The sequence below is a fragment of the Pleurodeles waltl genome, chromosome 1_2 (assembly GCF_031143425.1).
Source record: "Pleurodeles waltl isolate 20211129_DDA chromosome 1_2, aPleWal1.hap1.20221129, whole genome shotgun sequence".
NCBI lineage: Eukaryota > Metazoa > Chordata > Amphibia > Caudata > Salamandridae > Pleurodeles > Pleurodeles waltl.
The window spans coordinates 812884424-812911643 of NC_090437.1; the positions used below are offsets into that span (position 1 = coordinate 812884424).

At 42.3% G+C, this 27220-nt stretch overlaps 1 protein-coding gene across 2 annotated transcripts in view; it reads left to right on the top strand.

The window, feature by feature from the left end:
- Positions 1–27220, top strand: part of GALNTL6 (polypeptide N-acetylgalactosaminyltransferase like 6) — a 2249191-nt gene that overhangs the window by 1646378 nt on the left and 575593 nt on the right. The gene's annotated exons all lie outside the window — the stretch shown is intronic.

Below are 27220 nucleotides of genomic sequence, written 5' to 3' on the forward strand. Positions count from 1 at the left end.
GTCTGCAAGACTGACATTCTTTTAATGGGCCAGTCAGTTGCAGCACACCATGCAGGCTTGCCAAACGGTAGAGTTTACAGTACCAGAACTTTTCTCTAGTAAATACTGATGTATTGACTGAATAATTGCACCTGTCCCTTTTTTATAGCACCTGGAATGATTATATCGATATTCTGTAAGGATTTCGTGTCAAATATACTGAGTGTGATCCAGCTTCTGTAATCTTTTGCTTGCAGAGTGTGCATATATTTTTTTACACAAACTGTGGGTCTGACACCTCCAATGGATGGGCTGGCCTCCAAGAAATTGACGCACAATCCCATTTTTCACCATCTGTTCATGAAGTAAAATAACCTCATCTAACTTTCTAATTGTGAGGCAAATAAATGCAAGGAATGAACTTGTGTGCAAAAGTCTTGCAATATGCAACCCGCTTTTTGAAAATCACTGCTAGAAATTAGTTTGTTGTTGGCTGGGGTGTAAACCTTAGTAAAACAGCTGCCACAATCGTAGTCAAGGTAAGTGTTAGGCAAATCCTAAACTAATCTGTGCTCAGCCCATGGTAGCCTGGCACAGAACAGTCAGGCTTAAATTCGAGGCAATGTGTAAAGCATTTGTACAGCACCTTAAATGGTAAAACAGTCAAAAAACCATACAAAAGATAATTCACCTGGTTAGAAAAACAGAACTTAATTTAATAAATAAAACACAACTTAAATGTCAAAACTCCAAAAGGTAGAACATGAGGTATGGATTAAAAGATTAAACTGTAACATAGCACTTAGAAGCGAGAGGTACCAACCAAGGGATATCTGGTGGCACTGGACTGGGATAAAATCAAAAGTTCAGCCCGATAGCAATGGGCCAGCTACAGGGACCTTGTTTGGCCCGCTGAATCAAAGTACCTTACAATCCTAGTGCAGAAGTGTTGCATTGGTTATGAACCACGCAGTCAAGAAAATGTATAGGTTTTCCCCACACAGTTGAGGAGATGTCTTGAAGTTACCCACGCACGGTGGTGATGCTTCGGTGCCGAGATGTGAAGGAGTTTGGCTCAGGGTGCCAGCTGTGTGACGATGAGGCAATGTACTGATTCTGATGACCACAGTGGCTGTGATGTGGAGTTCCTCACCATCGCCAAGGCTGTCGTTGAAGGGCATGCAGGAACCTTACCCATAAGAATTTACTGTAGTGTTGGTTCTGAAGGCGGTGCACTAGTTCTGCTCATGTGACAGCAGTGATGCGCCAGTTCTGACAATGCAGTGGCAGAGATGAATTAATTTCACTGGATCAGCAACTTCGGTCCACTTTCAAGGGTCCAGGACTGGTGTAGCATGACTTGGCAGGATAAGCTCACAGCTGACAGAGTCTAGTTGTAGAAGTAGGTTGGTAGGAGGTTATTTATGTCCATGAGGCTTCAGATCAGGAGACCAGTCAGCTAGCCCTTGGAGTCACTCTGGGTTCTCGGATGGAGAGATGCAGTCTAGTTCTTCTCACTCCCAGGCAAGACAACAGCAGTCTGCAGGTCAGCACAACAAAGCAGGAGTCCAGCAGAGCAGTAGTCCAACAAAGTGGCAGTCCATGTAGCAGCACAGCATTCCTTCTTCCTGGCAGGGTATCCACAGGTCCAGAGGTGTACTGAGTTGGTGGGTTCTGAGGTCCAGTTCTTATACCCAGTGATGCCTTTGAAGTAGGGGAGACTATAAGAAAAGGATTTGAAGTGCACAGTGATCCCTTTTTCTTGACCCACCTCTAGAGTCCCTACAAGAGGGTATGTAGCCCTTTGTGCGGGGACAGGACACAGCCTATTCAGGTGTAAGTGCGAGGCAGTGTTTAGCTCCTCCCTCCCATCATGACCACAATAACCCATCAGGAAACAGATGGCCCATCAAGTCACATCTAAGCTCCCATTGTGTGTGGCTGTCTAGGGGAAATACACAAAGCCAAGATATCACCCCATCCAAGATATGTGAAAAATGATAGGTAGCAGGCACCAAATGGTAAGGCAAGAAAATGCCAACTTTCTAAAAGTGGCATTTTCAGAATTGCAATTTAAAATCCTACTTCACCATGAGATGTGATTATAAATGGTGATTCCAGAGACCCCAAACTTGAAATGTTATCCATTCTGCATTGTGAATCACACTTATAAAACATAATAAGTTAACAATTAGTTGGGACTTACACACACCTTTGTGACTTTGGCAGAATCTTTCAACTCACCACTGACTTGCCCTGTTCCATTCAGTGGCCCTGTTTCGCATCGACCTCTGCAATAGAACAGATAGTGGTGTTCTCAAAAAATGATTATTAAATCTGCAAAAGCACGAAACTATGTTGTTCACCATATCATAAGCTTAAGAAGAACTTAGAACATACCAAAGGCTTGGGTTTGGGGCAAGGAGACGGTTGCATTAAAAACCTTTTGCTAGTCCATAATAGCCAATCTATCTAAATTAAGGATCCTTTATGAATAAACCAGATTACCACAGTCACGCTTTCAAAATCATGTATTGTTACTTTTATTAACCTCTGGACAGCTTCCAGAAGGTCCGGTCACCCTCAGAGTTCCATGCACAAAAGACTTTTCCCTTGCTCAAAACGTGCTGTTGAATGTAAAATAAACATGACTGGTTTATTTCTACCTGTATATCGCTTCTATCATCCATGTGCCATGAGTGCTTTGAGGTAACTAATTGTTAAAACGATATAAAATCATCAAATAAGATCAAATAAGTTGTCTTGATATACAGATCTCACTGATCTTTTCCCGACATCTTCTTGCTCCATTGTCTGTGTTTTAGAGCATGGAATTTAAATGGAATTAGTTTTTGGGTCCGTCTGCGGTTATTGCTGCCAGAATCGGGCACTGTCTTCCTAGCACCCTTTGGGGTTAAGTCTTGACAGTAAGTGTGAATTGGGAAAATGAATGAAGTGCCCCACCATTGGAATAATTGTATTCATTAATTTCCTGCCTATTGCTTTGAAGTGAAAATTGTTTTTTAAAGGATAACGTTTGAGAATAAAGGGATGCACTTTTTTTCCTTTCCGCTAATATGTAGTATTTGTATATGTAAACTTTTTTCTATAGATCGGGCAACACTCAAGGGTAGCAATGCACTTTAAATAAATGGAGGCCTTTCGGTCATATCTCGCTTAGAGGCGTCTGCCTTGAGAGGAATGGACACCTATAATACGCCAAGTTCTGGACATTTTTTTACCAAGTTTAACTGAGACCCCTTTTTAGAATTCCATATAAAGAAACTCAAGAATTTATGCAACAATGAGTCAGTTTGCATCTTCTGTAAATTCAAGAAACAACATTCGTCTAAGGGCCATATGTACGAACACTTTTTCCCATAGAAACAGAATGGGTAAAACCCTTTGCTACATCTGGCCCTAAATTCCTTATAGCCTACATAGATGTCGTTTTGGCAAGTTTCTGGTCAGAACTCTCACTGCTAACATTCGGAGTCTATTAGTAATTTCTTGTAAACAGTGTAAGACTACCTTCGATGGCCAAATGCTCTAGTTGAATAAATGCACTTTAATAATTAAATCAAAATGCACACCAGCTTAGTGAACAAACACAGCTAGCAAAGCATATCTTCCACAGTCTGCTTCATCATGGGTGTTAAAACATTTGTGAATGTGAGCTTCCTTTTTTTTTATATCGTCACACATGACTTGTTAATGTTGCATGTATTGATTAGTACCTATAACAACCACCGTGAGAAGTGACATACGATTTTGAGCAGCTTCATATTTTGCATGTAGCGATGATAAAACTATTGATTTACACTAAGGGGACTGTTGCACTGTCAGAGCTGCGGACCTAATTTAACATTACAATCATGTAGTTCGCAATGTAAAGTGATGGGTAGCTCTACGTGGGAACACCAAAATATCAGTTACACATTTCTATGACTTCACTTAGCCTTGCTTCGGGGGTGTCCCTTGCCAATTGAGGTACCTCCTTTGCAGATCCACTACCCAGACCATACAGGTGTTTTCAAACACCATCCTGCAGACATATCGTACTATATGGCTCAATGATCCACTGAGGATATGCCTGCTTAAAGGGAGGTCAGTAGCTTTATGTCTTGAATAAGAATCATTCTGCATGAATTATCGTTTGGAAATCTACCTGCGCTGTTTTAAACGTGGACTGAAAGTATAAAATACAAACATAAAACGTACTGTCCAGGACTGGCTTTGTTCCAATTCCAGTGTGAAAAGAGACTTTCTAGTTCCTTTCTAACTTTTCTCGAAAATAGGTTTTAAACATGCCATTCTTTGCGGAGAGAAAACTCCATTAAGCTTTTGAGATTTCAGTGACCATTTCATATTCTTAAGTTTTTTCAGACATTTTCATACTCTCTTGCGTCCATTTCCTCATGCCTACCTTAAGATGGCCCATTTACTGTTTTCCAAGGGGCATTTTTTTTGTTATTATGCATGGGTTTTGGATTTGCATTTGGACCAATGATACCATGGCTAAAAATAACTATTTCAAAACAATAAAAGTTTTAAAACACTGATGCCTCTTGCGAGAAATTATATATCAATCATAGAACGGCCGATGCAACAGACCACCAGAAAGAACACCCGCAGCTGTAAATGCAGCTGTTGTTCCAACTCGTGTGTTGAATCCCATCATTAGGTTATTGATAAAAAATAAAATAAGATCTACAACATTAACATTGTGTACTCGTAGGAGGGGACTTTGCGAGATCAAATGCTTTAATCACGCCATCACGCTATCCTTTGTGTTATCTTAAAGAAGAGAAATTTTAAAAAAGCTATATATTTATTTTGTACTTACATTGAGCTACCCTATAAAAGATTCTAATTGAATTTACGTGCATGGATTTATGTCCAAGAATTTGAGCTCATATTTGAGCATGTAGCTTGTAAGGTCATATACAGGAAGACATTTTGAAAATCATTTAAGGGGTGCTTTCCTGATCATGATCGATATAAAGACTTCGGATTTATTTTTAAGACTGAAGTAGAGACCTTTTTATCTGCATTGTCAGCCTCAAAGAATTATATATATATATATATATATATATATATATATATATATATATATAGTTCTCTCCCAGGAAGCCTGCCCCAATCTGCACACTGTTCTTTGGGCAATTCTGAGAGGCGGCACAAATCCAGTCCGACTAGTTGCTTTTCAAAAGGGATTTATTATTTCATTCAATAAAGTGCGAGGTGCCACAAAGAAAACCTGGCCTACGCTTTTCAGCTAAAAGCCTTCGACTGAGCCATTCCAGAATACATCTATATATATATATATGTATATATAAAAATAAACATTTTTCACAGACAGTGTGATCGCACCAAACTCTCTTCTGCCCCTCAGGATAGGTATAGAAAAACACCTCCTTAAAATATCTTTTGGTGCATAGTCGTTGTACGGGAAACAAGAATGATAGATTGAAGATCATGGGATTTTTCCCATGTACATATTGCAAAGTGTGCAAACAGAGTTACAAACTGAAAGATTATGAGGTACCAGGGAGGACAGGTAAGAAATCTATTACTAAATCCATGAACAGTAACGCAGATTATGTGATTTAATGATTGGTTTGTCCTTGCAACATATGGTATGTGGGGAGCACTGTGCATACTGCGAAGAAAAGGGTACTGAAGTACATGCTTGAGAAAACCAACGAAGATGTGGCTTATCCAGTTGATAGGCAGTTCCAGGCAGATCACAATAGCAATAGAAATCTTCTTCGATTCTTCTTTCTTGACTTAATTCAGTAGAGATGAAAGGGGAGGCGACAGAATTCGAAAATTGAGGCAAATGGAATCATGGTTCATTATTGAACTGTGTACCAAGACACTGCTGGGTTTGAACAGGGATGAGGACTTATGGACACTCATTGGATAGAAATTGGAGAAGTTCCTGTTAAGGCAACACAGAGGTCATAAAGGAAAACATTTGCACTGAGGTGCCCATTCAGTGCATGATGATACATTAAATAAGGTCAATAGAGGCTAGGTCACTATTAAGATGAGTATGAGTGGAATTTATGTGGTTTTGGGTTGCCCGTGTAGGTTTGAGCCTGAGATTTTTGCTAAAACTGGTGATAGCATATCAGTAATTGTGAACAATGACTTGGACGCCATTAGGATGTATAAGGAGTGGTGTTCGATGGAAATTTAAACTGACTAGGGGTTGCCCAATTTGGAGTAATGAAAATGGTGGAACCCTGCCCAACGGTTTTTGTTGAAATGGGAACAGATATGTACAGATATGACAATATCATTATTTGACCAATTATGAGTGTATATTTCCAAACAATTGAGAAATATGCAGTTAGTATTCAACAAAGCACAACAACTAAGAGGCTTGGAACATCATTAATATATCTATTGACACTTCAAAATGGCTGTTCTTTTCCAATGTATCAATGACAATGATTTTCCTGTGTCCTTTCTTTGCGTTAATGTATTAGGGAGCTGCACGTGTAATGCCTTGTGTATTTAAATGGCGGTGATTGAAAGGCGTCCGTGACATTGACAAAGGCCAAGTGGTGAAATGCGTCTGTCTTTTTTGTCTGTTTTGGTGGCACAATAAATTAATTTGCACAAAGGTAACTTCGTGAGTGTGAGATTTTTTTTAACTGAAATTTTTTTATATGGCATGAGACTGTCCTCACGTGTATCGGCGCCCACTGAGTTGGAGAGCGGCAGAGTTGGTGGAAGTGTAAAATGAATATATATACACAGAGTTGGTGGGAGTGTAAAATGAATATATATATAAATATATATATAAATCCTACAGGCAATCGTCAATAGGTAGTTATAGGTAGGACCATGTTTCCATATTAAAGGTGGTTTTTGACTTGCCTGTGTCTTTGGCACAATTTGACGAATCTTCACAGAATTCTTTAAAAAAAACGTCCCATTGATTCTTGTTGCACAGTTTTGGAGTAATCCGTCAAGTGAGAAAGGGGGGTGGGGTAAAAATGAGTGTTTCCTATGTAAATTCCCATAGGGGTTTTGAACACAACTACAGCCCAAACCACTGGACATGATTACACAAAATTCAGCAGAAAGGTAGCTTTCAGTACGCAGATTGGTCTTTTTGTTATTTGGTGCTAATCCATTCAAGAGTTGTTGAGGAATTAAAGTAAATCCAAATTTGTGTATCTGTGGCTGTGATGACTTTGCGAATAATAACGACCTTGTGCAGAGATCTGCAGAGCTCTGATTGGCTGCCAGCACTTCAACTAGGAAGTGTTGGCAGTCATCTTGGGACTCAACTTCAGCTGAGTCCCACAAAAAAATTTGAAAAAAGGGGGACAAGAATAGGGACACTCTGATTCCTTAGCTCTGATGCTGGTGTCCTAGAGGGATCCTGGCAGGGAAAAAATAACTTTTTGCTGCAAATTTGCGAATTCGCAACAATTTTGTGAATTTGCAGCAACATTTTTTTAAAGAAAGCATGGGCTTCCATGTTTGTTTTGGAAAAAGCCCCGAGGTGGGCCATATCCCAGAGGCATGTTGAAATAAATAAGGGGAGCACATGGGGACTCCCCTAGAGCTTTTGTGTGCCCCATGGACTGCCACTTCCATAGGGCTTAAATCACGTAGAGTGTGGGGCGGCCGTGTGACACCCCTACAGCCCCAGGGACTGCCACATACCCAGGGCTTTGATCAAAATGTCTGCAGGGGGCTGCATGGCCACCTGCAGCCCCAGGGACCGCCACCTCCCCAGACCTTTATCAAATATAATGCAGGGGGGCTGTGCAGCCTCCTCGGGCTACTTCACATTAGAGAGGGGGTCATGTGGCCCCTCTCATGGAGCCAACGATGGATCTGGGGACCACCACCACCCCAGGCTGGCTCCTGCTATGTCCCAGGGTGCCCACCCATAGGAGATAGCTGCATTCTCTCACTTGGTGGGAACTTTGACAGCTCCAGCCAAGTCAGAGCAAATACTCTGCTTTCAGCAAGTGGGAGCTGTCAAACAGCTCCTGCTTGCAGTAAGCTAAATTTTTGTCAGTTTTCCTGCAAGCAAATGTGCATGCTGGAAAACAGATGAAACCATTGATCCCACAAGCAGGGATATGCTGTTTAAATCAGCTTCCTGCTTGTGGGAGCAATGCTGGCTCTTGCAGGATGCAGGGACCCGGCTAAGACCACTGGGACTTGATGCTCACCCCGCAGTCCTGTCACTCCCTCTCTCTCCTTTCCATCCCGTCACTGGATCAGAGGTGATGTTGGTTCCGGTGCTGCGGAGCAAAGGAGCGGAGGTGTCACGAAGAGTCATTGTGTCCTTGCTGCGAAGCGGTGGAGGTGAGCTGCTGTTGCTGCAAAGCATTGGATCTGTGCACTTCCGGCAGAGTCGATGTCAGGCCGTCACAACATGGTGTGGCGACTTCCATGGAGTTGCGGACTTCAGGATGGCTGCAGCGGCGTCGGGCCTCAAGGGTCATCGAACTCCAGCTAGAGCCGCAATTTTCGTTACAGGTTGCGTCACGGGATTCGGCAGCGGCATCAGTCCGGAATCGTCGGAAGTCTGTTTTGTTGGATCTTCTTGATTTTTCACCAGCTTCTGCTTTCAAGGGCCCAGGAACTGGATTAGGCACCACTTGGCATGGCAGGCATCTCAGCAGAGAGTCCAGGTGCTGGCAGAGGAAGTCTTTGATGGCCCCAAGACTTCAGCACAGAGGGCAAGCTCAGTCCAAGCCTTTGGAGATTCTTCTCAAGCATGAATATACTACAAAGTCCAGTCATTGTCCTCTTTCATAGACAGAAGCAGCAACTGACAGTCACAGACAGGGGCAGCACTTCTACTTGGCTCTTCAGCTCTTCTCCTTGGCAGAGGTTCCTCTTGGTTCCAGAAGCAAATCTTGAAGAAAATTTAAAGTCTGGGGTTTTGGGTTCACTACTTATACCGCTTTCTGCCTTTGAAGTTGCCCAACTTCAAATAGGTTGTTTACAGAATCCTGCCATCAGGCCAGGCCCAAGTCACACACCAGGGGGTTGGAGACTGCTTTGTGTGAGGGCTGGCACAGCACTTTCTGGTGTAAGTGACCACTTCTCCCTCCACTCTAGCCCAGATCACTCATCAGGAGACACAGGCTGCACCTTTGTGTCACTGTCTGGTGAAGATTCACAAACAGCCCAACTGTCAAACTGACCCAGACAGGGAATCCACAAACAGGCAGAGTCACAGAATGTATAAGTAAGAAAATACCTATTTTCTAAAAAATACATTTTCAAACTAACAATCTAAATACCAACTTTACCACAAGATATATGTTTTAATTGTCAGCTCAGAGACCCCAAAATCCCTGCTCTCAAAGGGAAACTGCACTTTACGGATATTTAAAGGAAGCCCCGGTGTTAACCTATGAGAGAGATAGGCCTTGCAACAGTGAAAATTGGATTCAGCAGTATTTTACTGTTAGGACATGTAAAACACATCAGTACATGTCCCACCTTTAAAATACACAGCACCCTGCCCATGGGGCTAACTAGGGCCTACCTTAGGGGTTCCTTAAATGTATAAAAAGGAAAGGTTTGGGCTTGGCAAGTGGGTGCACTTGCCAAGTCGAATTGACAGTTTAACACTGCATACACAGGCACTGCAGTGGCAGGTCTGAGACATGGTTACAGGGCTACTCAGGTGGGTGGGACAATCAGTGCTATAGGCCCACTAGTAACATTTGATTTACAAGCCCTGGGCACCTCTTGTGCACATACTTACTTACTAGTAAATCAAATATGCCAATCATGGAAAAGCCAATTACACATTCGGTTTCACATAAGGAGCACTTGCACTTTAGCATTGGCCAGCAGTGGTAAAGTGCCCAGAGTAACAAAAACAGCAAAAGCAGCGTCCAGCACACAGCATCAACCTGGGAAGTAGAGGCAAAACATTAGGGGAGACCACACCAAGGATGCTGGGTGTAACACTAGTGATGGAACATTGAAGTCTTTTTCCCTTCAAAAGTTGTGGGTTGAATGTCATAGCTAAGTCTGGACACTTCACATTTCAATCACTGCTTAAAAATTTGCACAAGCTGTTAACTTGTTCCTACTGTTTGAAATTATGTAACTATATGAGACCATAACAAATACGAAAGTGAATATTTGTAAAGAGTATGTTTGTTAAATGATTCAGTAAACAAAAGGAACAAAATGATATATACCCTGATGTCTAATAATTTATATTTTTGACTTATTTCTTTGCGAAATCTATGTACTTAATTGAAATATTCATATGGTTATACTAAATACCAGCTAACAAGTTGACACATAACAATTGAATTTCAGTGTGCTCCACTATTATTTGGTTTTGTTAATAACTGGTTTGGGTTACCCGATTCCAGCCTACACATCATAGCAACAGATGTGTTATAGTGTTTACAAATGATCCGAGAAAATTGGAGGGATGTGCAGCTAAATAAAGTCATTATTGCAGTGTTTTGAGTACTGTATATACCCTGGGCTGGAGGACTAGGCACAGAGGCAAACCAAGCACTGTTGGCATATTTCTTGACAGCAGTTGTGAGCACAATGCGGGTCCAAATTAGAGCAGGTATAGCAAGAACATAATTGTCCTGTGGATGAAAATGGACATATCGTATGGGTAAGCAACCCTATAAGGTTATGGGTTATGACACTAGCCATTAGCTTTAACTTCTCTGACCACCTCGGAAATGTAACTGGTTGGGAGTATAGGGAAGAAGCAGGCAGCAACGTGCACTAGATGGGGAAAAATGCAGTGGCCAGTGTCTATGGTGAGGAGGAAAGATCCAGATACAAACTATTGTGCTTAATCAGACCCTACTGGAATGCCCACCACAATGGTACACTTCACACAGGTGAAGGAGATAGCCTGATCCATTCAACTGAAATCCTCTCTGCATTCACTGACAACTACTTAAAAATATATGGATCACAATACATGAATCAAATAGGAGACATGCACCACTACTAGGTGGGTGTAACCCTGGCGTGGGTTGAAGCACCTGAGAGGGCAATATAATGTTCCCAGATCTTCGAAGATGATATTAAGATTGCCATAACTGCTTTGCAGAATGGCAAAGCCCCAGGCAGCGATGGTCTGAACAGTGAATTCTACAAGGAGTACGGTGATCTGATTGCCCCTCATCTGCTGCTTCTGCATGAGGGGGCAATCCAAAAAAGTCAGTTATCTCAGGGGCTGCAGCAGGCAATAGTGATTATGCTCTCAAAGCCTGGTAAGACTCCTCAGAAATGTTACTCATATTGTCCACTGTCACTTATAAACATAGACAATAAAATACTAGTAAAGATCCTAGTGGCATGGCTGCTCCCACTAATGTAAGGACTGGTACTACCAGTCTGGCTTTTCCCAGGATGCTCCAAAGCAAACAACCTAAGGAATCTGTTCAATGTAGCACCCCAATCGAAACCTACAAATAAGAATGCTCTGGTCTAGCCATTAACTGGTTGAAATCGGTCATGATGCCACTCACCCCAACACCACACAAACAGCCTTGGTGTATCCATTGCATTGACAGCAGACACCAGTGCGATACTTGGGAGCACAGGTCCACTGAGTGGTCTTAGCAATTACTATGGCAGAACTATAGATAGAATAGCCACTATCATTGAAAAATGTAAAAAAGACTTCCACTCACTATGAAAGATGGAATTGGTGATATTGCCAGAGCTGCTGTAACTATTTCAAAATATACTAGTTTCCCTCACCAGGTCATTCTGTCACACTTTCTAAGCACTATACTAAAATTAGCCAGGGCTGGCAGGGCAGCCGCAGCTCAGCTGGAATGTGATCCAATGATCATACAAGTATGGCAGCTTCACAGTGCTGAACATCGAAGTGTATTTCCTACAAGCACAAGCACTGTTTGCACTATACTAGTTTAACAATTTCAGACAGGTGCTACAGAGGGGACTGGAGGGATCCCTCTCCAGCCCAACTGAGCTTAACATTGTGATAATCCAGGTCCTGACCAAACCCAAAGACAAAGTACACAGGGTGAACTGCACAGTGTGAGCCCAGCATAGACTAGCAAAATTATGCACAGTAGGAAATGGATATTTCCAGCATATACCCCTGGCCAAAATGTTCAAATGTTGAGGTCAAATAATTTAATGTTGGCCTGTACCAATAGTAACAATCATCCAAAAGCCATTTTAACTGTGAAGGGCTGTAGCTATTCTATGCAAGAAAATGAAGCTAAAAAAATCATAGCACTAAAGTTTGGAATAAAACCTTTAGGCTGCGAACGTCGCAAGGTTGGGTGGTTATAGGGGATTGGCCATGCACGGTGGTGGTTGGATTAATGTATAGTAATGAACATTACATTAAAAAAAGTAGAAATTCACTGAAAAATACAAAGGTTACAGAGACATCATATTTAGGAAATAGAAACTATAGTTAGGAAATAGAAACCATTGAAATGTACTCTCTTGACACTGTCCTTTTTATAATGAAATTTGCGTTTACACTGAATATATCCTGATGTGGTATTTATAATTTATATATACCAGAATATGAACAGTGTGTTTAGTTTAATGAAATAAATCCATTATATAATTGGGGGAAATATAAATCACTTAGGATTACAAACAAATCATGTGGTTTATGTGCATGTGACCAACATTGATACATATCACACATTGATACTCATTTGTTTGTTTTAAGTCTATTTATTATTATTCAAGTTTAATTATTACATAGTTGTTATCCTTGGTAGTCCACATAACGACACTGAAAATAAACTTTAATGTTTTCTGCATATATATATCTAGATACAAGCTTGTAAATATTACTTGTTCTAGAACGTTGGTTGTAGAAGTAAACAATAGGAATTTGGAAGTTTCCAGGGCAATCTCTGCTTTGCTGTAAGAGAAGCATCGTCACACTCAGTCCAGCCAGGTGAATTTTCAAAGTAGACTGTGTAGTGATCAGAGGTGATTTAGTGACCATGATGGAAAACAATAGCCACACCAGTCTATGTTTTGTTTTATAAATTGATGCCTGACCAGCTTTAAAGTTGGTGATATCAGTATTGATTTTGACACCTTCAACACTGCAACTTTGTAGCATGAGAATGAGATATTTTAAACTGTGTCTTACAAACAATGCCAATTTAGAAAACAGTTCTGATGTACAATGTGGACATGAATTCTTCTAAACAGCTTTCACAAATAGTTTTTCAAAAGACACTGACTTGCAATTTGGTACTGTAAGGAACCCAAATTGCTCTGATTGAATATCTTTTCTGCCTAAATAGTGACAACTTACAAATTCATGGTTCCATGAATAGTTTGCTATAAAGAAATCATTAATTAGAATTCCCTCATTTTCTTGTGCATTTAGCATTACCATTAAAAACTCTTGTGCGTCTTGTTGCACATTCAAAGTGGACTCTGTATCACCATTAGAATGGTCAACCATAAATGCATAAATGTAGAAGAATTACATGTGTGTTTTTCAGTGTGTAGGAAAATAAAAAGAGTTGTCAAAGCTTGGCATAAAGATTTCTCTTTTTGTTCAACAATGTTTTCAATCACTAGCCATGAACTACTACATTACATTAACATGAAACTCCAGAAGTGTTAGAAAATGGCAAACAGATGATATTATTGATTCCATTAATTTTTAGCTTTTTGGAAGTCTTAATAGATTTTTCATTGTGTTTTGAAACATTTCAAAAATCTACAATCTCAGAACTTATTCACTTTCTGTAAGTTGAATGCTTGTCAAAAGTGGGATATAGGTTGAGATGAGGAGCATAGATCCCTAGTAAGTGATTGTACTTTTTCAGACGTGATAGGTCAGCATTTACTCTGCTCTTATCAAAATCAAGAAGGTACAAGCCTGACAACGACCTCTCTCGTGATAAAGCAACACAAGATCACAAAGACTGTGTGACCTACATTGGTCTGGCCATTGACTGGTTGAAATCAATCATGATGCCACTCACCCCTAGCACCACACAACCAGCCTTGGTGTACCTGTTGCATTGACAGCAGACGCCAGTGCGACACTTGGGAGCAGAGGTCCATTGAGTTGTCTCAGCAAGAACTATGGCAGAACTATAAATAGAAGAGCCACTATCATTAAAAAATGTAAAGAAACTTCCACTCACGATGAAAGGCAGAATTGGCAATATTGCCAGAGCTGTTGTAACTATTTCAAAATATACTAGTGCCCCTAGGTCATTCTGTCACACTTGCCAAGCACTATACTGAAATTAGTCAGGGCTGGCAAGCAGCCACAGCTCAGCTGGAATATGATCCAATGATCATACAATTATGGCAGCTGCACAGCGCTGAACTTTTAAGTGTATTTCCTACAAGAAAAAGCACAGTTTGCACTGTACTAGTTTAACAATGTCAGACAAGTGCCACATAGGAGACTGGAGGGGTCACTCTCCAGCCCAACTTAGCTTAACATTGTTATATTCAAGGTCCCGACCAAACCCAAAGACAAAGAACACAGGGTGAACCACACAGTGTGAGCCCAGCATAGACTAGCAAAATTATGCACAGTAAAAAAAACATATTTCCAGCATATACCCCTGGCCTAAGTATTCAAATGTTGAGGTCACATAATTTAATGTTGGCCTGTACCAAAAGTGAAAAGCCCCCAAAAGCCATTTTAACTGTGAAGGACTGTAGCTAGCTGCAGCTATCCTATGAAAGAAACTGAAGCTAAAATAAATCATAGCACTAAAGCTTGGAATAAAATTATAACTCTGCTACCTTTAGTTTGGCAAAAGTTACTGGAATAATCCAAAAAATATTTTAATGTATAGTAAAATTCCAATTCAGTGGTGAGGTTGAGATTTTAATACAAAATTGGGAAAAATGACTTTTGAAAAGTTAGATTTTTCTGCCTGCAACCTCCGTAGACTAGTTAGCACTAGCCTAACAGCAGCTGTCTTGCTAGTGCTTCTTCTTAATGGAGTGTGAAAATTACTCTCAGACCAGAAACAATGGATTTGGCTGTTTGGCAGGAATACCTGGATGTGAGGTATCTGACACATCACAGCTCATGCAGGGCAGCTGGAAAGGTTTATAAAACTTCATTGAAAGGGTCCAGGGTGAGGTGTGCCCATTCATAGTGAAGGGTAAAATTAAACCTAAGGAACAAAAGAGGCAGATTTAAGAAAAGTGGGGCTGCACCCAATGCAACACCGCTTTCCTTGAACCACTTACCACCCCGCTACGGCCACTATGTGTGCAATGTATTTAAAATGCGGCACACCATGGCACAGGGTTGAGGGCAATAGTGTCCACATGTTTGATGCTATTGATATACTGTTTAGGGTTATCTCCACAATTTTGGTGCAAACCCTGAACAGTACATAGGGGCCCATTGCAACCAGTGGTGTGCCCCCTTTTAACTCCTGCTCTGAGCAGGTGTTAAAAGTGCCAAATAAATGACCCAAAGAAATCTTTTAAATTTCTTTGCCAAATTTTTTGCCCTCACCTAATAGTGAAACCCCCTCTGGCATACATTCTGCCTGGCACAGAAATAATGTGGCTCAAGGGGTTACAAAGTGGTGCAACACATGCATTGCACCACTTTGTAAATCTGGTGCTGTTTTTTTACCATAAGATCACCACATTAGCGTAAAAAAATGACACTAATGTGGCAATATTATGTCCTAAGGGGCTCCTAAATCTGCCCCAGAAGTGATTTGTTTCCTGGGCCCCCTAGAAATCTCCCTGCGGAGATGCAGTCACTCACTGCACCCATCTGCAAGGCGATCTTTCTGCCTGCACTGTGTATTAACCAACCGCTTCTTATTTCACTTGAATGCGTTTCCCTGAGGGCAGAACAAATTTGGGTGCCCAAGGGCAGCACATTCTACATAATACAGTGCACATTCCCTGTTTGAGCCCAGTGCAACTTTTGAAAGGTGTGCTGTGTCACAAACAAGGAAAGTGTGCCATTTACGTAATATGGCCCCTGGCATTTCAGCATATTGTATGAATTGTGCTATCTTATTATATTGGGTAAATGTCTTTCTGATGAATCCTGTTCTTAGCATACTGACACAATTTAGAGCTTTGGTGACTTCCCTCATACCCAAATGGAACATGGTTAAAATCTAGACTACATAAACATAAGTTGTTCCTGTATAGGCTTTTAACAATAAATGATATTACATGATTGCACTTTCAAATGACAGACACACTAATAGTTAACACACAAAATGGAATTTCAAGAACAATATTTGTGCAATAAAATCACAGGATAAATCTCTGGATTTACCCATAATAATGAAATTGTAAATGATATATTGGAAAAATAATGAAAACATAAATAAATCATGAAATGAATAAGTCAGATATTCTGTTTTTATATGGTTACAAGCAATAGAACTATGCAGTAAACTAAAAATGTGTTAACTTTGTGTCATGATGAAAGAAGAAGCAGCCAAAATACTGAGACAGGCTCAGTATCTCAAAAATCAAGAGGTAGTAAAGGACCTACATGATACATTCAGGTAAATGTTGCAGAATATTTATGAAAGTGGGAAGAGAAAACCAAATCAGGGTTGACAGCTTTATAACAAAGATGATGGGGTCCAGCAAGGGAAGCCGATGATGTACCAGGATGAGAAATTAGCCATATACAGTAAACTTGACTCTCTTGTCACATTCTTAATAGATTAGATGGTCTTGGAGGATTCAGTTGACTCATACAGCAGTATATCCCCATGGAAGATTAGGAGGCCAGTTACAAGTAGCAGGGTGCATAATTAATGGGCAATAAAATCACTTCCACTCCTCTATTTCGCTATTCAGAGATCCATGGCTGCGAGATGGACTAACATGAAGTAGTTGACACCAATTTTTTTGTATTTCGAATGCTCTTTCTGGACCTTGGTCAGTATCCGTTGATCCCCACCATGAAGTACCACCTTTCTGCTGCTGCCCGTCATGCTTCTCCAGGTTTTTGCACATGTTTTTGTTTGTGTTCGAGGCCTTCCTCCACCCGCAGGCTCATGCCTGTGCCTCATCCCTGGTGATCCAGTGGTGAGCTCTGTCTGTTTTGCCTCTTGCTGCTTTTTTTACTATTCCTTTTCCTCTAATTTTATTCTATTTTCTCTTTTTGTTTTCTCTTTGTTTTCCTTCTCTACCACTTCCCTCGCTCCCTCCCCTTTCAGCAGCCCTTTCCCACCTCACAGCTGACCAACTCCTCTCCGCTCCCTCCCCTTCTAAAAGGCGGCCACTGTGCGGCTGCGTGCAGCGGGTTCACCTCTGGCATGCAGAAGGTGTGCCAAAGGCAAGCTCGTCTGCACCTGTCAAGGCCTGAACTGCATTCAGCACCACAGACTCTCGTCCCTGTGCCTCTCATCACTATGATGCCAGCACCCGCCATGCCTTCAACACAGAAGGATCCACTGTCTGCCACCTCATATCACCAAAGGACACTCAAGGCCAGTTCACCTGCTGCTCCTGCCTCTGCACACCGAATCCTCCAACCACACACCCACCCAGTACTGTAGCTGACTACCTCAGATGCATCCTTCTCAATACCCGCTCCCTCATCAAACATGTGGTGGAGATCTGGGACCTGCTTGACTCCATCTCTCCAGATGTCACCTTCTTCGCTGAAACCTGGATGACCCCCACCTCAGCCCTGGACATCACCACTGTTATTCCCGACAGCTGCAAAATCATACATATGGACTGCATCAACCAACCAGGAGGAGGCATCGCCATCGTTCACAAAAACACCCTCTGACTCACCACTAGCTCTGGCTACCACTCTCCTGGCATAGAGCACCTCCACTTCCACATCCATACCAACCCGAACACCCCCTCCATGGCATCCTCGTCTACAGACACCCCGGCCCCCATCCCCCTTTCAACGACTGCATAGCTGACTTAATCGCACACCACGCTCTCACCTCAACAGACTATATTCTCCTAGACGACCTCAATTTCCACCTGGAAAACCTCAACAACTGCAACACATCTTCCCTACTAGAGATCCTCACTACCGTGGGACTCAAACAACTTGTCATGTGTCCAACCCACTCAGCAGAACACACGCTGTCCACCATCATCTCCACCAGCAACGACATCCTTGTCTCCCACACCTCCAAACTTCACAGGACCGATCATCACTGCATCAATTTCTCCTTCACCAAACCCACTGAACACCACCACCCATGAAGAAGCTGGAACAAGGTCTCTGAAGACCAACTCGCCCCTGACCTCTGCCAACCGCCACCATGGGCCACCAGGGAAGCCAACACATCAGCATGAAACCTCGACCAATGGATCTCTGACTGCACCAACGCACTGGCCCCCCTCAGGAAGCCCCCGACAAGCACCTGACCAAGAAAGCCAGCTGGTCCTCCCCAGTGCTCCAAGAGTCAGAATGCACCTGCAGATAGCTTGAGAGAAGATGAAGGAAGAGCAAGACCCCAGCCGACCACGCAGCCTTCAAAACTGGTGTCACCACTCACAACCAGCTCATCAGAACCACAAAGAAAACAGCCATTCAGGAACACATCAATGCTAAGGCACATAACAGCAAAGAACTCTTCACCATGATCAAATAATTCACCAAACCCAGCACAAACTCCACTGACATCCCCCCTCCCAAAACCTCTGCAACAATCTCGCACCTTCTTCCACAGCAAGATCTTAGACATCAACAACAGCTTCAAAACCCAGGACCCACCCACCCCACCCGCAACCACTGCACCCAAAGATTCCAGCTCCCATCCGACCCACCACAACTGGACCACTCTCTCCACTGACGACACCTTAAAGATCATGAGAACCATCCACTCTGGAGCCCCCCCTTGGATCTGTGCCCCCACCACATCTTCAAACAACCCATCACTACCATTGCCCCTGAACTATGCCGCACAACCAACTGCTCCATCGAGGCTGCCACCTTCCCTGAAGCCTGAAGAAACCCTCTGCCCATCCAACGCACCTCACAAACTACATACCCGTCTCTCTGCTCCCCTTCCCAGCCAAGGTCATTGAGAAAGCCATCAATGCCCAACTCACCAAATTCATTCAAACCAACTACACCCTGGACCCTTCTCAATCATGTTTGATAAGCAACCACAGCACCGAGATTACACGCCTCGCAGCAACGGACAACATCCGTACTCTCCTCAACCGAGGCAAAACCCCAGCCCTCATCCTCCGGGTCCTCCGCTCTGCCTTCAACACCGTCTCCCATAAACACTCTCTACACTAGACTCCACGATGTCTGGCATCTGAAGCAAAGCCCTAGAGTTGACCTGCTCCTTCCTCCCTGATCAAACCCAGAGAGTTAGGCTTCCACCGTTCTCCTCGAAACTGACAGAGATCAACTACAGAGGCCATCCGGGCTCCTCTCTGAGCCCCACTCTCTTCAACATCTGCATTGCCCCACTCGCTAACATCATTAGAAACCATGGACTCAACATTATTCATGCTGACAACACCACACTCATTCTCTCCCTCACCAATGAGCCAACAACTGCTTAAAGCAACTTCCACAAAGGAATGAAGGCAGTCACCTCCTGGATGAAAGACAGCTGCCTGAAACTCAACTTTTAAAAAACGGAGTCCTCATCCTAGGTTCCTCCCTCTCTACCTGGGATGGCTCCTGGTGGTTCCCAATGCTCAGATCCCCTCTCCAACCGACCACACAAGCAACCTAGACATCATACTACAGTCCTCACTCTCAATGAACCACCAAGTCAGCGCCGTCTCATCCTCATGCTTCCACAAACTCCGCCTGCTCTGAAAGACCTTCAAATGGATCCTGATTGAGTCCAGTAGAACACACAACCAGGCACTCAGCAATAACAAGTTAGACTACGGCACCACCCTAACACTCAAAAAGAAACTGCAGAGAATCTGGAACGCCTCGGCCAGACTCATCCTGGACATCCCCTGCCAAAGCCACATCTCCAGTCACCTGAGAGACCTTGGCTGGCTCCTGATCAACAAAAGAATCACCTTCAAGCTCCTCATACACGCCTACAAGGTTCTCCACAACATCAGACCCATATACCTCATCCACTGCCTCACTTTCCATACCCCAACCAGACACCTCTGCTCCACCCAACTGGCCCTCACCACTTCCACAAGGATACACAAGAACTCGGCCGGAGAAAGAACCTTTCTTACCTCGCTGCAAAGACCTAGAACACTCTTCCGCTACACCTCAGACATTCACCCACACTTCCTCAATTCAAGAAGGACATCAAGACTTGGCTATTCAACTGAACTCCCATTTCCCCGAGAGACTTGAGACTCTGACGGGTGATTAGCTGTGCTTTGAAAGAACATGGATTGATTGATATTCACACAGAAATTACTTCGGTTTTAGCAAAAGGATTTCCATTATGGTAAGAGATACCAGGTGACTGTCCAGTCCTGGTGTACTCATAATCATTTGTGACATTTTCTCCCTGGGAACAACGGTATTTATACAAAATATTGGAGAAAAAAATATTTTGTGGACAAAATAGTATGCCAAGAATATCGAGGACAAAAAGACCTTGAAGGTAAAAGTTTCTATAGGTAAGCAAAGTTTTACTATGTATAACTCCTCATATGTGTACATTGATGAAGGTATGTAGATGTGGAGTTAAGAATAGTAATTCTGTACTTACCTATTTGAACTTATCTTCTCAATATTTTGGTCCTCCACATTTTTGACACATCATTCTGTCCGCGGGATAGTTTGGTTTCCGATACTCTGTTTGTGATCTGGGGATATCTCTTCACCCATCTCAGGATCGACCACTTCATTATTTGCAGTGTTGAAAGCCTTCACCGATTAAAAGGTCATTGCTCATCTGGTAACAAACTGTGGGGGTTATTCCAACTTTGGAGGAAGTGGTAATCCGTCCCAAAAGTGACGGTAAAGTGACGGATATACCACCAGCCGTATTACAAGTCCATTATATCCTATGGAACTCGTAATACGGTTGGTGGTAAATCCGTCACATTTGGGACGGATTACCACCTCCTCCAAAGTTGGAATAACCCCCTGTGTCTCCATCCTTCTACTGTCCCTATCACGCAAATTTAAAAGAATGACCAAATAAGCAATTCTTCTTTGAACATTTCATAGCATTTCCACTTCATTCAACCCCATGTGTTTGACTGAATTGATAAAATATTTCCAAAGTGAGCTTTTCTGTGTCGGTCCTTGTTCACAGTTTATTGCACTTGGAAGCAACACCAACTTGCGCCGTCTGTCCAAACTGATTTTACAGAGTATTATTCTTACAACCTTTGCTGGTTGAGACTATTCGCTTGACTAAATATCTTTCCCATGCATGAACAATTCACAGTTTGAGAAAGCTGCATTGAACCTGTTTTTCCATTTATGTTAATGACAATTGCAGCCATTCTTTCACAAAATGTGTTCACAATACCAGTTTTTTTAATTGGGATTCAGCAAGTCATTAATCTGAACCTGATTGAACAGTGGGATCCTAACAAGCAGGCAATTACTATTTAGTGCCCAATCAATATATCATACCAATTGCAATTAAAAGTCTGCCATATAAAAGACGCAGAGCAGCAGCCGTCTATTGTACGATAATTAGAAGGCAATAGACTGTTAAATATTTGCTTTTTTTTAACTAACATACTGTTGTTTTATACGGAACTTTTCCCGTTCACCATATTACACTGAAAATAAATATTCAAAATGCAGATTTCTTTAAAAAAAGATGCATAGATGTTCATTCCTATTCGTAACCTAATGCTTGCAAGGACGCTTCATCGGCGTAAGTTGAAAGAGGAGCAAATACTCGATGTCAGACTTAGAGCAACACCCAACCCCGCCTTGTACTGCAAAATGCTTATCTGGGTAAAACTGTAGGAATCCGCCTGAAATGTGGTGAAAGAAAGAGCGCGTAGGCAGGGTCTATGGCTGCAAACAGAGACTAGAGAGATGTTCTTGCACTTACATATTTTTCGTTAACAATATTTCTGGGAAACCTATTTATTGAAGTGGCTCAGTTTAGAATACCATTGGCTGGAAAGAAAACTAACCCGGCTCCAATAAAATGAAAATACGTGCAATAATATCTACCCAACATCATTATTAATAGTGGTTGGGCAACTGAAAATCGCCATTTAGAAGTAAGTTTCAGTCTTCTGTGCTGAATCATTCCTGGTTGCTTTCCCAATAAAGTATTAAACTAGGCCTGTCAGAGATTCTGATGGGTTCCATTTTACAAGATGCTATAAACATATCTGTAAAAAACGTGCAAAAATACACACTTTTACTCAAACAAAACAACAACAGAATCAAAGAAGTTATCGAACTAGAGACATTTCTCTAATATGCCACGTAAGATAAAATATTGAAATGCGAGGCAACAGACTCTTTTTCTGAAGTATTTGGAGCCACCCAAGCTGCTTCATTTGGTTAACATTGCATTCTGTCAGTTCTAGTCCTCAAACATGCTCCAATAAAGCCTTTCTCAGGGAAGGTCGAGGCTTTCATAACATATGCCCTCCTTTAAAAAATTTCAAGTTTCTGAATGAAAACTGGTTAAGAATCAAAGGACTCCAGGCTGACTCATTGAACCATTGTCGCTCACATTGGTATGATCAGGGGTAGCTCCTTCGCAATGGCAAAGGAGCGTCGCCCCCCTGGCTAAGCTAGGAGATGAAAGATAAAACGATATTTAATTATCATTTTATCTTCCATCTGCTAGCTCAGCCATCACAGTGTGCAGGTCGGGTGGGTCTGGGCTGTTAGAGGTGGGAGGAGGGGAGAGTGTACTAAGGCCCGTATTTATACTTATTTAGCACCGCTTTTGCATCGTTTTGTGACGCAAAATCATCGCAAACTTACAAAATACAATTGTATTTTGTAAGTTTGTACCGATTTTGCGTCAAAAATCGTCCCAAATGCAGCACTAAAGAAGTATAAATATGGGCCTGAGTGGGCATGTGTGTTTGGCTGGCCGTCTCAGACCAGCCAAACACACATGCGCACCTAGGTTTCTCCAACCCATCTGTGTACATAGCTGGGCTTGAGAAACAGCACAGACCCCAGGCTTGTGTCTGAGCGGCACTCCGAGCCACTCAGAACAATCCTGACACTGCTTATATGCTATGTTTAGCATGTAATCAGTGCCAGGATTGCTGGGGAGGCTGTGCTGGTGTCCCAGCAAATGCAGGGACACCAGAAGAAGACCAGAGGAGCAACAGGGCAGGAGGAGGCGGCAGCGATGACAGAACAATGGTATGTTTCTTTAATTATATATTTTTTTATTGATCCCGCCCATCCTTCACCCACCCCTCCCCTTGAGATTTGCTCCAGGGGATGGGCTCTGCACACTTCTGCTCATTTACTTTTCAAATTAACAAAATAGCTTTGACATTTGAATAAATGACTTTATGCTTGAACTAATAACTTTACAACCATTCTAATGTTTGAGCCCTTCTTTGCTGTCATTTAACTGCACAAATACCACCCTCAATTAACTCTCAGAAGGTGTAACCTAAGCCTTCTAGTCTACACTTCCACTATTGAAAATGTATAGGGCATGATTTAGAAATCAGTGGATGGGTTACTCCATCAAAACTGTGACAGATGTCCCATCCACCGAAATCTAAATCAAATAGGATATAATGGAATCTAGATTTCGGCGGACGGGATATTTGTCACTGTTGTGACAGAGTAACCAGTCCGCTGAGTTCTAAATCAGGTCCATAGCCCTTGATTTATTATACGTATCTATTATCTATCGTTTTCATTTAGAACAGACTCTGAATTTAACTAAGAGTAATTGCCTTACTTTCCCTATTCAATGTAAACATTTAAAACTAATGTCTTTCAGTAGTTTCCCTGCTTGTTGGCAAGATCAATGTCTGTTGACTCCTCAATCTATCAGACACTATAAAAGCTTTGCCTTCCACTGCCTCTATGAGTAGTACTAGGGCTAAACCTACCGATTTTACTCAAATTAAAGGGTCATGTGATAAGGTGATAGGATATCACCATGGGATAAAAATTGATAATTTTTCAAATAATGGATGCATCATGTCTTTTCCTCTTCCTACTTCATGTGTTGTGATTTATGGGGTTACGCAGAGCTCACACACTATCTGCTTCTGTTCAATATCTACCTATGTCCTGTAGCTGAGGAAATTGAGCCATATTAGCATCACCTGGGAAACCATTGATATGGTACCTACCTGGAGGTTTGACCGGAGCCCTGAGCCCCACAACATCACTGTTGTGATAAAATAATTAACTATATGATACTCAGCCTCTATCACCATATGGAATTATAATAGATGTTGTAATCCTTGGAAGAGCAGATGGTGTATTGTACTTTGAAAGTAACAACAGATGGTTTATGGCACTCAACTGGAGTTCACATCTGACCTCCTTCCCCACCTCAAGAAGAAAGCAACCATTGCCCTGGACATTGACCCCTCCATTTATACTTTGAAAAAGTCCACAAGGAATTTCAATAAGTCATTTACTGACAACAGCCTGCATTGGATACGCAGAGACAGAGCTCTCGAAAGACATTGGAAAAAACTAACTCATTTTAAATCACATTGCATGAAGAGTCAAGGACATACACGTTAGTCTGTACTAGATCCAAAAAGACATACTTGCAGTCTTGCATTGGTGGAGCTGATAATTTGAAAAACGAGTCATTGCACATCTTCCACAAACTCTTCACCTAACATCCTGATGCCTTCCATTGACACTAATGATAAGTTATCATATTTCACCAACAAAATATCTGCTCTAAGATAGGGCATCTCCATTCCAGAGGAGCAGCTTGAAGACACTCTGGCACCCACAAATGTTTGAGTACCAAGTACAGTTTCCTGACCCCACTGAAATGTAATAATATTGTTTTTTCTCTATATATGTTTCATTTGTATTAAAACATTTTGAGTTTATAATACTTCTCCATTATAGAACATTGTTGTCATTATAGGGACCACTATGTTTTGAAACATGTTCTGATATCCCAGAACCCTAGCAATCCCTCGGGTTTCCCTTGTATATTAAAATATAAATATATCAGGAACACAGCATCAATTTACTACTCATAAAGCTATCAAGAGAATGATGGTTAAAGTAATGTCTTGTGCATTAATTAAACTATATTGCAATGTGTTAGACTTTTTTTGCTTATGCAGGGCCATCCCCAATCTTTTTGCCTCCTGCCTCCAATTTTATCTGACCTGTTGCTGTTGGTGTTTGAACTCTGATCACTTTACCACTGCTAACCAGTGCTAAAGTGCATATGCTCTCTGTGTAAAATTGTATGTAATTGGCTTTTCCATGATTGGCATATTTGATTTACTAGTACGTCCCTAGTAAAGTGCACTAGAGGTCCCAGGGCCTGTAAATCAAATAGTACTTGTGGGCCTGCAGCACTGGTTGTGCAACCCACATAAGTAGCTCTGTAATCATGTCTCAGACCTGACAATGTAGTGTCTGTGTGTGCAGTTTTTACTGTAAATTCGACTTGGCAAGTGTACACATTACCAGGCCTATACCTTCCCTTTTCTTACATGTCAGACATCCCTAAGGTAGGCCCTAGGTAGCCCCAAGGGCAGGGTGCGGTGTATGGTTAAGGTAGGACATATAGTAATGTGTTTTATATGTCCTAACAGTGAAACATTGCTAAATTCGTTTTTCACTGTTGCAAGGCCTGTTCCTCTCATAGGTTCATATGGGGGCTACCTTTAAATCTGATTAAAGTGTAGATTCCCTTTGGGAGCGAATGGACATGTGGAGGTTGGGGTCTCTGAGCTCACAATTTAAAAATACATCTTTTAGTAAAGTTGATTTTAAGATTGTGTGTTTGAAAATGGCACTTTTAGAAAGTGAGCATTTTCTTGCTTATACCAGTTCTGTGACTCTGCCTGTTTGTGGATTCCCTGTCTGGGTCAGTTTGACAGTTGGGCTGGTTGCATCTCACACTATACAGTGACCCAAAGAGAGCTGGGGTGTAGTCTGCATTCCCTGATGAGCCATCTGTGCTAGGAGGAGGGGAGGAGTGGTCACTTACACCTGAAAGGGTTGTGCCTGTCGTAACACAATGCAGTCTCCGACCCCCCTGGTGAGTGTCTGGGGCCTGTCTGGGGCAAGGCAGGATTTCACTGTACAGAGAGACTTTACTTTGAAGTAGGCCTACTTCAAAGTAGAGACTGGGTATAAGAAGGGCACCCAAAACCACAAACTGTAGAAACACTTCTGGAAACAAGAGGAACCTCTGCCTGGAGAAGAGCTGAGGAAGAAGAGCTGCCCTGCCTGTGACTGTGCTTTGTGGAGCTATCCTGCAGTTGCTGCTTCTGCCAGAGTAAGAGGGCAAAGACTGGACTTTGTGTGCCTTCCATCTTGAGAAAAAATCTCCAAGGGCTTGGTTTAGAGCTTGCCTCCTGTTGTTTGAAGTCTCAGGGACAGCAAAGATGTCTCTCTGCCAGCACCTGGAGCACCTGGAGTCTCTGGAGAGACTCCTACTCTGCCCTTTGGTGCCCATCCAGTTCCTGGGACCATGAAAGGAGAAGCTAGCAGCCTAAAGACAAAGAAATCCACACACAGAGCGCCGTGCGGGAAAAAGATCGACACAACTCCAATCTGCGGCTGAAGAAACGATGCGCCGCCAGCTCCGCAGCTGAGAATCGGCGCTCGCAGGAAACTTGACTGAAGAATCGACACACAAAACAGGAAAAACGATGCACAGCATCGCTGACGGAGGCTGGGAGATCACCACCCGCGCTACGGGGTTGTTGGATCATGGTGCGGCTGGATTTCCGACTCAAGTACTGCTGGACATGGAAAAACAACGCAAGGCCTGCCCAGATCCGAGAGTGCTGACCGGATCGATGAATCGCTCTCCTGCAGAGAGAAGAAATGACGTGCAGCGACCCAGCAAAAGGAGAAACAACGCAAGGTCCCGCTCGTGAGTGGAATCAACGCATCGCAAGGCCTTTTTGACGTGCACTCGCCCATGCGGGGTTATTTTTGACACACCCAAGGTACTTTTTCATGCTGACAGCGTTAGTGTGTGTTTAAAACTACTCAAAGACTCTTTTTGCATTTTTATTAATAACTTGACTTGTGTATTGTGGATGTTTGTCGTTTTGGTCTTGTTTTGTTTAGATAAATATTTCCTATTTTTATAAACCTGGGTTGTGTCATTTTGTAGTGTTTTTCATTAAGTTACTGTTTGTGTTGGTACAA